General features: G+C 48.4%; 1 long non-coding RNA gene across 1 annotated transcript; it reads left to right on the top strand.

Moving 5' to 3' along the window:
• Nucleotides 1–545: 545 nt before the first annotated feature.
• LOC123040991 (uncharacterized) lies at nucleotides 546–1,697 on the top strand. The gene is made up of 2 exons (XR_006418346.1): nucleotides 546–656; nucleotides 1,408–1,697. It is a non-coding gene; the product is annotated as an uncharacterized lncRNA (long non-coding RNA).
• The last annotated feature ends 3,826 nt before the right edge of the window (nucleotides 1,698–5,523 follow it).

Here is a 5,523-nt window from a genome sequence, read left to right as displayed (position 1 = left end):
TATCTGCTCAAATCATCTGTGAAGGTCAGAAAATAACGATGCCCGCCGCGAGCATTAACACTCATCGGGCCGCATACATCAGTTTATATTATTTCCAATAAGTCTATTGCTCGCTCCATTGTTCCGGAGAACGGAGTCCTAGTCATCTTGCCCATGAGGCATGGTTCGCAAGCATCAAGTGATTCATAATCAAGTGATTCCAAAAGCCCATCAGCATGTAGTTTATTCATGCACTTTACACCAATATGACCTAAACCATCCAACCATTGCATTGTCGAGAACGATTAAATGTATAGCTCCCAAATTTTTGTGGTTACGTTTATCTTAGTATCGAAAGATCAGACAATATAAATGTGGTCAATGAATACTTGCTCCAAAATGCAATATCCTGCACCGAGTAGGAAGGAACACAATATCTCAAGAAGGGATTTAATGCCAACAAATTAATTAAATTAAATAATATCATAAATGCATGGTTTGATATGCATCTACACCCACCTATATATTTCCCTCACCCATCCAATGTTTCTACCCATTCAGAGCACAAAACCAACCCCTAAGTGATCTCTCTTATTAGATACCCATGGCGACATACTCACATATGTTTATCACCCTTGTCATCGTTTCTATTCTCAGTGCCCACTTCCAAGCCCAAGGTATGTATAGACATCTTTTTTGTTGGAGTGATAGATCTACAAAAAGAAGTGGACTTTTACCAGATTCATATATCAATCCTATGCCAATATAGACACAAGGCGTGGAATATTCCGTTAAAATATGCCTTATGCAAGTACTAGGTACCCTCATCTACATATCCGCTACTGGTACAAAAATCTCGAGTTTTAACATCTTTTATGGCCGATTAATACTAATAATAGCCTAAAAGGCCAAGCAAAACCTATTATTATACAGGCTGACAAAGTTCGAACATTGTACACCTATGGTTATTCATATGTTGCTCAATGTTCATAAAGTTTGGTAATCACTTACCATTTATTGCTTAAGAAATCTTAACTTTCTATTTATTAAGCATGAATATATCTAGACAAAGTCGTTGTGTACTTTTTATTCTACACTATGTACGAAAAATTGCTATTTATTTATGCATAATTGAATATCCGTTCAGATAAAATATTTATAGGGTTAATTACCGCCTTGTTGAGCCACCCCATCGATGATAACTTACTACCTAGGTTAAAAGTGTTGTTGTTGTGCGGGCCCCACGGGTGTGTGTCCGCTAAAACGGTTTTTATATATACTTGCACACAAAAATGAGTAAAAAAATGGAGTTCTGTTGGTTGGACTTATGAGTTCTTATTTAGATTCTCATGCTATAAAAAGAGATGCCACTGCCCTTTATCATTATATTTCAAATTAACATAAATATATGATGTGCATGATGAACAGGAACAACAGAAAGTGTCGCAACTAACAACTCAGTACGTGACAGGAAGACAATTGTCCAAGGGACCTATTTGCCTCAAAGAACCGTTTCAAGACGGTGCACACCATGCAGAGGCTGTGCACAAAAAACTTGTTGCTACGAGTTCATTTGCAATGATCCTACAAATCCAGGTCTCACTTGCGTTGGTACTTTGCTCTATTGTGGTTGTACTATTGAAACTTGTAATAGTAATTTTTAATTTTTTTGCTTACGAAAATAAATGGGAATAAAGCATGGAAGTTTGTGATACAAATGTGTTTTAGTTGTGTTTCAAGGATGACTAAAAGAAGTAGATGCCCTTACCTTGTTACGTTAAGTTCCACTAATGATTAAACTTGCAAGCTTGATGATACTATTTTTATATAAATTACACAAAAGCAAAAATTGGTCAATTCCAAGCTATCTTAGTTGTCAAACTATGTGGATCTAACAGTCTACATCACTTGAAAGTTGAGCACAACTACATTTAGAGTGTTATGAAATTACGAGTTTGGTTAATCCCAAGTATCTCCATCGCCCAACCCTCTATCGTATGGAAGAGATCGTCGACCCTACCTTTCATGTCTTTGCTAATCATCCAATAAGAATCGATCCCCTCACCAATAGTGTCAAGTCATGCCTTAGAGACTTCCTCGAGATCCTTGATCTATCCCCTTATTGCGTCGGGGGACAGCTGTTCCTTTCCCCACTCACGTGGTTCCGGCCCAAGAGGAGATAGAGGAATAGATCCTCGGATGTTAAACTTGTTCTTCTTCTTTTTTTCCTTCTCTTCCTCGATGATCTTCCCCTTTCTAGTCTCCACCTCCTCTGGCATATCCTCCTTTAGGCTCATTTTTCTGGGATCCTCCCATCCCATCAGGACGACCTCCTCCAAGCTTGGTAAGGAGATGATCTTGATGGAAGTTGGGGAAGATCCATTTCTCATGGCGGTGACCGGTTTGTTTATCTTGTAGAACAAGGTTTGGTGAAGAGGTGTCATGCAAGAAGGACTCGAGATTAGATTGATATTGAGTGAAGGGACGTAACCCTTGGCCTTAAATAATGGTTAGAGGATCAATCTTAGAGAGGAAGTTAGAAGAAAATTGAACCAAAATCCGGAAAGAATCAAGAAAAAATATCGATCAATGACCTTTGGTACGGCCGCATGCAGGTGTATCACTGCTTGTGCCACTGGTCGCCACAAGCTCTTATTTTTCAAACCTGTCACTGAAGTCAAGGTTGGTACGACTAACTGCGCTCATACCTTAGGCCATCTTGAAAACAATACCTTCTCTTGCTTTCCATTGAGGAGCAGTGCCAGCACACATCACTACAAAAAAACACTTATGTGATGATACATGTTTGTCACAGTAGGTCATGTTTTCTGTCATGCATGTACATCCATGACGATTTTATGACAGAATCAAGATAGTCATACATGTGTTGTCGTGGAAGTGTTCCATGACAATACTCAAATTATCATTACGAAAGTGTCCACTTCCATGACGATAAATGGCACGTCATCAAAATGTTTTCGTCAAGGGTAACCGACATGTGGCATCTACTGTAATGGGTCACTGTTAAGCTATCGGGTCCGGTTTTGGATCTGATAACCTGCTAACAGCCCAGGCCAAGGGAGATTTTCCACGTGTAAAATTCTCATTGGCCAAAGGAAACACGTGTTAGCTCAGCGTCGCGACGGATGTCATTCATCCATTGGACAAGATGGGCCTTTGAAAAAATGACACATGGCACGACCCAACAGTGGCCCATTTAGGTTAAAAAGGCTGGCCGAGTCAAAGGCCCATAAGCTTTGCTCAGGTACTAGAGGGTTGAGCCATTTACGGTCCACCGCCAGATCAGGCTCGTTAATTGTTCGCTCAGCCTTTGGGCCCCATTACGGCCCAGTGTGTTTTTGGCCTGTTAGAGTCCTAATGTTTTTTCCTCCCTTGCTCCTCTCCTCCTAGCGCTGAGCCCGCCGTGCGTCACTCCAGCACCGGCATCCACCTCCCCGTCGCCTACCACTCCGATGGTGTCGGCCACCTCCCCTTCCCCTTGCTCCGTGGCCCAGCCATGTCGTCCAGCTCGAACTCGGTGGCGGCTCCGTCCTGGGGATCTCCTCCTGCTCTGAGTCGTCTGACGGCCACGATGTGCCAGAAGTCTCGTCGTAGGCGCTGGCGGTCCCCGCTACGGTCACGGCTCAGGCGGATGCTGCCGCGGTGGGAGGCTGCGGTCGGCTTTTGGTTCCCGCCCAGCTGTCAAGAGGTCGCTCTGGAGACGGCGCCATGCGGGAGATCTGGCTCCCCAACCACTGGTTCCTTCCCTCCCCCCCGCCAGGCGTGAGGCCTCCCCGGACATGGACGGCCTCTGCTTCCGGTGCCTTCGGTAGGGCCATCATCGTCAAGACTACACCAATGACATCGTTTGCATCAGATGCGGCAAAGAAGGCCATGGTTCTAGGGATTGCAAGCGCCCGCACAGTCTGTCATCTGAGGTCGAGCTCCGTCGCCTCGCCATAGCCAAGGTCGCGCGCAGGACGGCTGGCAGCAGGGCGCAGGTCGGCACTCCGCTTCCGCCACCTCCACCGCCGCCGGCCGGGGCCGTGGAGAACCCGTGGCCCCGTCTCACTGCTCCTAGCCCGCTCCCAGCGGCCCCGAGGTTGATGCTACCTCTGGACACGACCATCAACCCTTCTGAGCTGTGCGTGGTTAGGTGCGCCCAAACCATGGAACATCTTGACAGGCGGCATCAGTCCACCCTGGTGGTTTACGCTGGCGGAGCGCGCCGGGACCTTTCCCCGGAGTTCATTCTCGACGCTCTGCACACCAAGGCTGACATTGAGGCAGAGTGGGTGTCGATTCATCGCTTCAGGACATAGGACTACATCGTCGTCTTTGTGAGGCAGGAGCACAAGAACAGGGTCAGTGCGATGCCTGCAGTTGATCACAGAGGGGTGCCGCTGTTCTTTAGGCCATGGAACCGCCAAGCTCAGGTGGTGCACGCCGCATTTCAATTCAAGGTTAGGCTGGTGCTCGAAGGTATTCCTCCGCACGCGTGGGACAGGGAAGTGGTGGAGTGTCTGCTCAGTTCTTCCTGTCTGGTGGACATGCTGGAGCCAGACACGAGCTTGAGGGCAGACTTGTCTGCATTCAAGCTCTCTACTTGGACGATGCAGCCGAAGGAAATCCCCTCGCTCTGGTGGCTGGCGGTTCCTGAACCGGGCATGCGCTCGCCGCTGATGGAGCCTATGACGCTGCAATATAAAGTGCTCATCCACCTAGATGAGGTCTCGGACTACACCGCGGCGGAGGAGCCGACGTTCCTGGGCGTTTCTTCCGGCAGCGGCCAGAGCGGCATCCCCAACTCGAGCGGAAGTGGGGGAGTGGGGGGCGGGTGAGGAGCCAGTTCTGCTCGCAGAGATTGAAGGTTTGGCGTTCGTGATGACAGAGGCCAGTTCGCCGCGGCCATGGCGGCGTGGCCGACGGCTGTGGCTTGGCGGGTAGTTCGGCGCAGAGGCGCTGTGAGATGGATTGGAGGCTGCCTCGCATGCCGCTGGCGTCGGCACCGATCCCGGCCATCTGGCCGAGCGTGGTGTGGGACAGGATCACAGAAAGGCCGTCAGCTTTTGACCGTTTGACCAGACCAGCTGAAGTGCGTATCGCTGGTGGTAGCCCAACGGCTAGACCAGCGAGTGGGCAACACAGGGAGCAGCCACACCGTCTCGCCGGGTTTCAAAGCTGGAACGGAGTGGAGACCAGAGAAGATCAGGGCAGGGGATCCACCTGGACGCGACATCAGGGGGCCCATCTGCCGAAGCTGCCCCGGTAGTGGACCAAAGGGAGGTGACCCCACTCCAAAGCAGGGAGCTGACATCAGCCACTCAGGAGGCGGTTACGGGGCAAAGCCAGAGAGATGGAGTCACTTTCGAGGCTAGAGCCCACCTAGGCTCAACTAGGGTGGCCATGGCACCGCAGGGGCCACAGGAAATACCACCATTGTTGGTGGAACCGTGATACGTCTCCGTCGTATCTATAATTTTTGATTGCTCCATGCCAATATTATTCAACTTTCATATACTTTTGGCAACTTTTTATATTATT

The sequence above is a fragment of the Triticum aestivum genome, chromosome 2B, assembly GCF_018294505.1.
Source record: "Triticum aestivum cultivar Chinese Spring chromosome 2B, IWGSC CS RefSeq v2.1, whole genome shotgun sequence".
NCBI classification, from domain to species: Eukaryota; Viridiplantae; Streptophyta; class Magnoliopsida; order Poales; family Poaceae; genus Triticum; species Triticum aestivum.
Note: the sequence above shows the minus strand (reverse complement) of the source record. Positions and strands in the feature narration are given on the sequence as shown.